This window comes from Neoarius graeffei, chromosome 19, assembly GCF_027579695.1.
Source record: "Neoarius graeffei isolate fNeoGra1 chromosome 19, fNeoGra1.pri, whole genome shotgun sequence".
Classification (NCBI taxonomy): domain Eukaryota; kingdom Metazoa; phylum Chordata; class Actinopteri; order Siluriformes; family Ariidae; genus Neoarius; species Neoarius graeffei.
Window position 1 is genome coordinate 5,816,797 of NC_083587.1, and position 8,204 is coordinate 5,825,000.

The 8,204-nt window shown below is 41.8% G+C and overlaps 1 pseudogene; it reads right to left on the reverse strand.

Annotated features, from left to right (window-relative positions):
* LOC132867666 (zinc finger protein 585A-like) overlaps positions 1–8,204 on the reverse strand; it is a 418,000-nt pseudogene that overhangs the window by 397,337 nt on the left and 12,459 nt on the right.

Below are 8,204 nucleotides of genomic sequence, written 5' to 3' on the forward strand. Positions count from 1 at the left end.
ATAACCACAAATTCCCCGCCGACTTCGTTGATCAAGGGAGAGTAACTCATCCGCGGCCCCGACATGCGGTGTGCGCGCGCACTCGGCGGAGGCAGTAGTGTGTCGGAGGGAACAGAAGCAGAGATCACGCTCATTTTGTCTCTGGTAAACCAGTCTTCTCTTGTTCAATTACGTGCTGGCATCAAAAGGCACCGTTGGTTGTAAATGAAACCAAATTGAGTCATTGGAGTGTATTTTCATACACAAATGGAGAAATGTTCACTGAGTGTTTAATTGTGTAGCCACCACTGCAGACCGTTGTTGTTGTTAATTCATAGCATGCTCAGCTGCGTGAATGTGTCATGCACTGAAAATAAGAGATTTACAAGCCAGGAACGCCTCATGATGCAATACGCAAGAAAAGAAAGAAGATTTACTGCCATTTTACTTTGTATTTGAGTAAAGTGAATAAATAAATGGGCTGTGGAAAATACATTTAACCCTGGGAACTGCGTGCACAGGAGTTTATTTTGTGTTTACCCCCAGCTGGCTACTTATTTGTCATGGCTGGCTAGTATGAGCCTTAGTGGAAAGCCCTGGGAATGCATAAATGTCAAGTTCGATTTTAGATTTACGAACCCAAAAAAAATGTCAAAAAACCTGGGGGCATCATGGCTCAGGTGGATAAGGCACCACATCATAAATCCAGGAACCTGGGTTTGATTCCGACCCGAGGTCATTTCCCGATCCCTCCCCGTCTCTCTTTCTCCTGCTCATTTCCTGTCTCTACACTGTCCTATCCAATAAAGGTGAAAAAAGCCCAAAAAATGCTGAAAAACTGGCGTTAAAAAAAAATTAACGGCACTCACCCAACCGGAAACAGAACGTTTTTTAATAATGGCCTTATATTTTTGTCTGAATTGGTTCCATGTTTTCATAGAGGGAGCTACCTTAACAGCACTGAATACTTGAGTGATACTGTAGAAATACATTGTACGCTGCCATTCATAATTAAATCTAGATCTTCCGAACTTTAATGTATCGTAGTGAAGAAAAAACTGCGATTTCCTGGCAACAAAACTGTGGCTAGTGAAAAGGCTGAATGGCTAGTGACTCAGGAAAATCACTAGCCACAGTGGCCGGTGAGCAAAAAAGTTAATGTAAAGCCCTGATATATATATAACCTCTGGGTGATATTATTCATAAACATATTAGTTTCCACTGTTATGCTGATGACACATAGTTGTATGTTTCTGCAAAACCTGATGAGAGACACCAGCTTAATAGAATTGAGGAATGTGTGAAGGACATTAGACACTGGATGCTTAGTAACTTCCTTCTGCTTAACTCTGACAAGACTGAAGTACTTGTACTCGGACCACATGCAGCTAGAAGCAAGTTTTCTGATTCCACAGTAACTCTGGATGGCCTTTCTGTTTCTTCACGTGCAGCAGTAAAAGACCTCGGAGTGATTATTGACCCCGGACTTTCATTCAAAACTCGCATCAATAACATTACCTGGTTAGCTTCCTTTCATCTCAGAAATATTTCTAAGAGAAGAAATTCAATGTCACTACACAACGTAGAAAAATTAGTTCATGCTTTTGTTACCTCCAGGTTGGATTACTGTAATGCCTTACTGTCTGGATGTTCCAATAAGTGCATAAACAAGCTCCAGTTAGTTCAAAATGCAGCAGCAAGAGTCCTTACTAGAGCTAGAAAATATGACCCCATCCCTGTCTTATCCACACTGCATTGGCTCCCAATCAAATTTCACATTGATCGTTAAATACTATTCTTGACCTTCAAAGCACTGAATGGTCTCGCGCCACAGTACTTGAGTGAACTTCTGCTCCTCTATGACCCACCACGCCTACTTAGATCAAAAGGTGCAGGCTATCTGCTGGTACCTTGTATAGTGAAGGCTACATCAGGGGGCAGAGCCTTTTCTTACAAAGCTCCACAGTTATGGAACAGCCTTCCAAGTAGTGTTCGGGAATCAGAAACAGTCCATGTTGAAGTCAAGGCTGAACGCATATCTGTTTAGCCAAGCCTTTTGTTAAGAGTGTTTATGAGGGAAAGGAGTAGATCTGGAGGGTCCTCAGACAGTGTTTTGGTAAACTGGGATGTATGGATGCTGTCAGTTCCCCACTCACTCACTCGCTCGAGTTTGTTGATCCTGTAGTGGCTGCTGCTTTATGTCCCAGGGCTCCCTCATGCCTGTGCTACCTTCTGGCTCTCCCCTTTTAGTTATGCTGTCATAGTTAGTTGCCGGAGTCCCTGCTTGTACTCAGTGCAAAATGTATACTGTTCCTACTCATCAGGTGACATTAGGCATACCCAACAACCTGTGTTTTCTCTCTTTCTCTCCCCCTCCCCCATATGTCCCTCTGAGTTACATGGCAATCCTGACCTCTTCCGCTCCTCAGACCTGCCTGATCCATTCTGATGCCCTACATCTGGTTGGAGTCTCATCATGTCACTCCTGTGGAGGATGGCCCCATATGGACAGTTGAAAGTCACACTTGGCAGATGCTCTGGACTCTTACAGTAATGCTTTTATGGCTGAGGACTACAGCTGACTTGCTAACTTTAGGACTGCAGTTGTCATGAACAGTTTTGCACTCAAGTATTCATCAATGAAGAGTTAGAACATCAACAAAACTGATTTCATGTTAAAAATGTTAGAATCACATTGTCTCTTATCACCCAAATGAGGATGGATTTCCCTTTTGAGTCTGGTTCCTCTTGAGGTTTCTTTCTCATGTCATCTGAGGGAGTTTTTCCTTGCCACCGTTGCCACAGGTTTGCTCATTGGGGATAGATTAGGGATAAAATTAGCTCATGTTTTAAGTTGTTCAAATTCTGTAAAGCTGCTTTGCGACAATGTCTATTGTTAAAAGCGCTATACAAATAAACTTGACTTGACTAGAGGGTGAAGAGTGGGGAGCCATTGCTGAGGCAATCAGACAGGAAGTCCTTTATCCAGAGGCAGATGGATTAAGACAGTCTTAGGTCTGTCAGGTTGGACACCAGTCTGTGAGGGAGAATGGTGTTGAATGCTGAGCTAAAGTCCACAAAGAACAGCCTAGCATAGCTCTCCTGCTGCTCAAGGTGAGTGAGGGCAGTGTGGAGAGTTGTTGCTATGGCATCCTCTGTAGACCCATTAGCTCTACAAGTATACTGGTGTCTAACATGGGTGGGGGACTTGAGATGATGCAAGTTTGAACCAGTTGCTCAAAGCGCTTCATGATGACGGGAGTAAGTGCCACTGGTCAGTGGTCATTCAGGCTGCTAAATGGTCTTTTTTTGGCAATGGAAGATGGTAGAGGACTTCAGGCAGGGTGGGATGGTGGACTGGGATAGGGACTGATTGACTTATGTGACATCCTATGCTCTGTACATAACATGGTTCTAGATGTGGTTTTATTTTACTACAAGATACATGCCTATCAGAAATACTGGACAGAGGTGGTCAATTACTGCAGGAGTCCTGGTCAAGGTGGCTCATTGCTACTTAGCCCCTAATGTTCTCCAAGCTTTAACATTAACAGCCCCATGAGCCTTTGCACTCTGGCAAGGCTCTGTGGAACTGGCAACAACTAAAGCGACTGCCTTTTCTGGTCGCTACAATAATAATCCTCCTCCCTGGAGCCAAATTTATTTTCAAAATGGAATTAAAGGCCATTTAGATAAAAAAAAAAAAGTTAAGTGACTACCTACAAACATTTTTAATGAAAAAGTACAGTCATTGTTGTATTTTAAAAAAATTTTATTTCATGAGCCTGCATGAAAATGCATGGGGTTGCTCAAAATTCCACAGCACACTTCACTTTGTCTCACAGCACACCGGGTATATACTGTCTCATCTCATCATCTCTAGCCGCTTTATCCTGTTCTACAGGGTCGCAGGCAAGCTGGAGCCTATCCCAGCTGACTATGGGCGAAAGGCGGGGTACACCCTGGACAAGTCGCCAGGTCATCACAGGGCTGACGCATAGACACAGACAACTTAAGCACTGAGGTGTTACTAGTATTTTTATTAACAGGCAAGTTCCACCACACTGGCTAAAAGAACCAATGTCGGACCGCATTGTGCTCAAACTTGCGATTTACACCACTACTCCACATATCATCTGCAAGAAGAAATTGATATTAATTGGAGCTACCTTCATCTAGTCATCATATTTTGTTACATAAAAATATACAATCTTTATAATAAAATTTATGACAAACTCACAACCGAGGAGTCTCCACTGTTCTTGCCTTCCTCTCGGTTCACCAGCTCTCCCTGGCAAGGGCCAAAGTGTGCACCTACTGGAACAGTCTCCCCCTTATTAAACACTCCCAGGCCTGCATCAGGAATACTGGACTTCTGGATTTCTAGCCCAGGAGGAAGTGTTTGTCTGGCTCGGTCAGGGACTCCCATGGGAACAGGAGTATCGGGGATGAAGAGGGGTGGTCCATGAACCTCGCATTTGTTGAGGAAGAAGGATTTGCAAACTTCACAGTCTAGGAGTAGAGAAAACACAACAGGAAGAAATGACGCCCAAATGTGTGTGCAATCTGTGTATGTCTATCTAAGACCATATATGGTACATTAGTACTGTATAAAAATTATCCTAAGAAAGCTTGCTAGCAAGGTTCACTGAGCATCTGGTTGAGACTAGGTGTCCATCAGGACTGGGATCAAACAGGACACAACAAAGTACCAGTATTGGCAAAAAATATGGAAACACCTACCAAAATGACAAAACACCACAATTTGACCTTTTGTTCTCAAGTTCTCTTAATAAACTAAACATTTTCATCATAACAAACAAATGTTACAAGTAACCAGAGTAAATCATTCTAAAATATTATCAATATTTGGTATGGAACCCCTTGACACTGAAGTGCACGGACACGATCAGGCATGCTATCAAAGTTTATGAATAAAATCAAGTGGAATTGATCTCCATATGTCTTGCAACACTTCCCAGAGCTGTGGCAGGTTTGAAGGAGCCCTTTTCACCTTCTCTCGCTCCATGTACGTAGTTCCAGACTTGCTCAATTATATTCATGTCAGGACTTTGGGCTGGCCAATCAAGAATTGCCAAGCTGCCATCTTGTTCTTTGTTTTGTAAATATTGTTTAACCATCCCAGCTGTGTGTTTTGGGTCATTATCTTGCTGGAAGATAAAGTTGTTGCCAATGAGAGCTCTTCCAGAAGGCACAGCATGATGGATAAGGATTTGTCTGTACTTGTCAGCAGTGAGGGTCCCATCTATTTTGTCGAGATGACCAACTCCATTGTAGGTGATGGCCCCCCATACTTGCAGGACCCCTCCGCCATGTTTTACTGTGGGAGAAATACAGTTTGCCTTGTATCCTTCTCCCTTTCTGCACCTGACTTACTGTTGCATAGCGTTGCCAAATAATTCCAAATTTCTTCTCATCTGAGAACATGACCCTTTTCCACTGCTCAGAAGTCCAACTCCTGTGAATTTTTGCCCAGTTAAGTCTCTTCTGCTTATTTCCACCTCTCAACAAAAGTTTTGCGCACTGACACATGACCTTTGAGGCCTTCTGCTGAGCGTGTCTTCCTAACCAGGTGTGGGGAGACATCCTTGCCTGTAGCATCTTGGAGGTCCTGTGCCAGTTCCTTGCTGGATTTCTTCCTCTCTCGTAGGGATGTAGTCTTGAGCTACTGGACATCAGCTTTAGTCAACTTTTTCTTCCTTCCTCTGCCTGAAATGTTCTTGAAGTTCCAGTCTTCTGGTGATGCTTGAGGCATTTCCAGACAGCACTGTGGGTCACATGCAGTTTCTTTGCTATGGCTCATTATGAATGGCCCTCCTCCCACAAAACTTTCATCCTAATACGTTGCTCTTCTGTAGTTTCTCTCTCTGATGTCATTTCTGCCTGTTGCCTGGCTGTTGTCAGAGGATAAATACTTTTTCTAATGAATTATTTGTAGAGACCACATGATTTAGTTAATGGTTTTCACCTGTGGAATAATTAGCATATCATGGTAGGATTGCCCAACAAGGAGTGATTGTGTTTTTTGGGGCTAAACAAAAAGATACTATTTCCAATATTTTTATGATGTTTATCACACAACAATGGCCAAAACTGCTAGTATTTTCATGGGTAAAGTATAAAATTGTGGTTAAAAGGTGTCTCTGTATCTTCATAATGTATTTCAGTTGCCTTCAGTGCAGATTCTGATGTCATTTGCACGGATTAAGTATGCAAAATCGATCTTTTCCTAGGCATTTCCATATTTTGTGCCAGCACTGGATACGAGTATAAGGGTTTTTTTTTACTTCCTTGTGGGAGTAAACAAATGGTCAGATATGAAGCTTGCAGGGCAAAATAAAACGAATGTTCATTAACATGACTGTGGCACTGCATGACGTATTTACAGTATTCTCTTAGGACTTACTCTCTATCTAGACATCATCTAGTATGTGACAATAGTTTACCTACATTTAGTGGTATACACATGTAAAAAAATTGTTTTCAGCATTTGATAAAACTGAAAATAGTGTTCTCTGAATTTTGGAATAATTCTTTTACTGTATGTAGTAATGGAAAAGGTGATCTAGTATGTGGCAATGGTTTACCTACATTTAGTGGTATTCACACATGTAAAAAGAAAATTTCCAGCATTTGATAAACTAGTTAAACATTGCTGAACAGTCTTAAAATAGTGTTCTATGAATATTTGAAATATTTCTTCTGCAAATAGTAAAGAAGAAAGTTGATTTGCTACCATCACTATGTAGGCTGTTGTGTGGTACAATAGCTAGCTATTATCTAGTGTGATATTTACCTGTATTTGAATTTAAAATTGTGGTCCAACCATTAAAATTATTTTGTATATATAGACCATATTATGTCTTGAATACTCACTGTTATTTTTCATTTATAACCTTGCAAAATGGGCTCAGAAAGCACCTCAGAGCACTGCATTTTCAAAAATTTTCTGGGGGTGATCCCCCAGACCCCCCTTGCGGGAAGGGGATACCCCCTCCCGCACCTTGGGCTATAAGCCCAAGGCGCTGCTTCGCGCCTTGCCAGCGTTGCTGGCTCGTTCGGCTGCTGCGCACCCTCAGCCTCCGGCTTCAGTAAGTTTTTTTTCAGTCAAAATGACTTCTGTCTGCTAACACCCATGAGTTTGCGTCAGTGCTTGCTGGCGGACGGCTTTTTGGTGCGTTTTATCTTCATTGGCGTGTTTAAGCAGCACCTTCTTTCCATTCTGTCCATACCTAATATCTTGCTGACATAATAAGCAAAACGCAACTCCTGGCTTGTCTGTCAACTTTCGACACCATGTGTGGACAGGTTTTCCAAAATTGTCGGTTTCCTTCAACCAATCATCCCGCCAACGATTTTTTATACCCCTGTCTAGTTTCTTAATTTCTGCTTTAGATGCGCCGATTTCCAGAAAATTTGGCATTATAACTGTCAGACTTCAATCGTTGTTTGTTTGCTACAATGTTGATAGTTTGCCAAGAATGGCCTAAGATACAGCTCGTATAGTGCCAAACCAAAAAACGTTTATATACTGGTGGGTAATTTGAAAGCTAAAAAAAAAAAAAAAAAAAAAACAGAATATTGGCATTTTATTTTTGACGGAAATCCATATTTCCGTCCAGGTACTAACACCCATGGACACAGCATGAGCTGCAATTGAAAGAGGAGTTTGATGGCTTTACATGTCTTGGAGGAAGTACGTGTTAGCCTTCACTCACATGGTTAGAGAGACCTGGCTAGTGGGTGGATACTAGCAGGTGACCACACTGGACGACAAATGGGTGGAAGAAAGAGGGGGGGAAACCTATAATCTTCTAATGTGGTGAAGACGTTATGACACATTTATTTAACATTTATGGAAGGAGACCCAGGTATCAGTCAGTAAGTTTCCCAAGATGGAAGAGTCTTCAGGACAGAGGACTTTGTGCTTTCTGGTTTCTCAGTCACACGACATCCCACATTTTTTTTTTTTTGTCTCAGAATAAAACACAGGAGTGGCTGGAGAGAATGACAGACATTCTGCAACATTAAATGTAAACAGAAACAAATTAAACATTGAATGTGTCATTCATTAATAAATTCAAAATTGCAATAACAAGCAAATCACTATGGTTTGAGGGGAATCATACATTTTGGGCCATGCTGTAATATGAAAATAAAACCATGCAGCATAGATTTTTTTTAATACACACCCATCGTGTGAT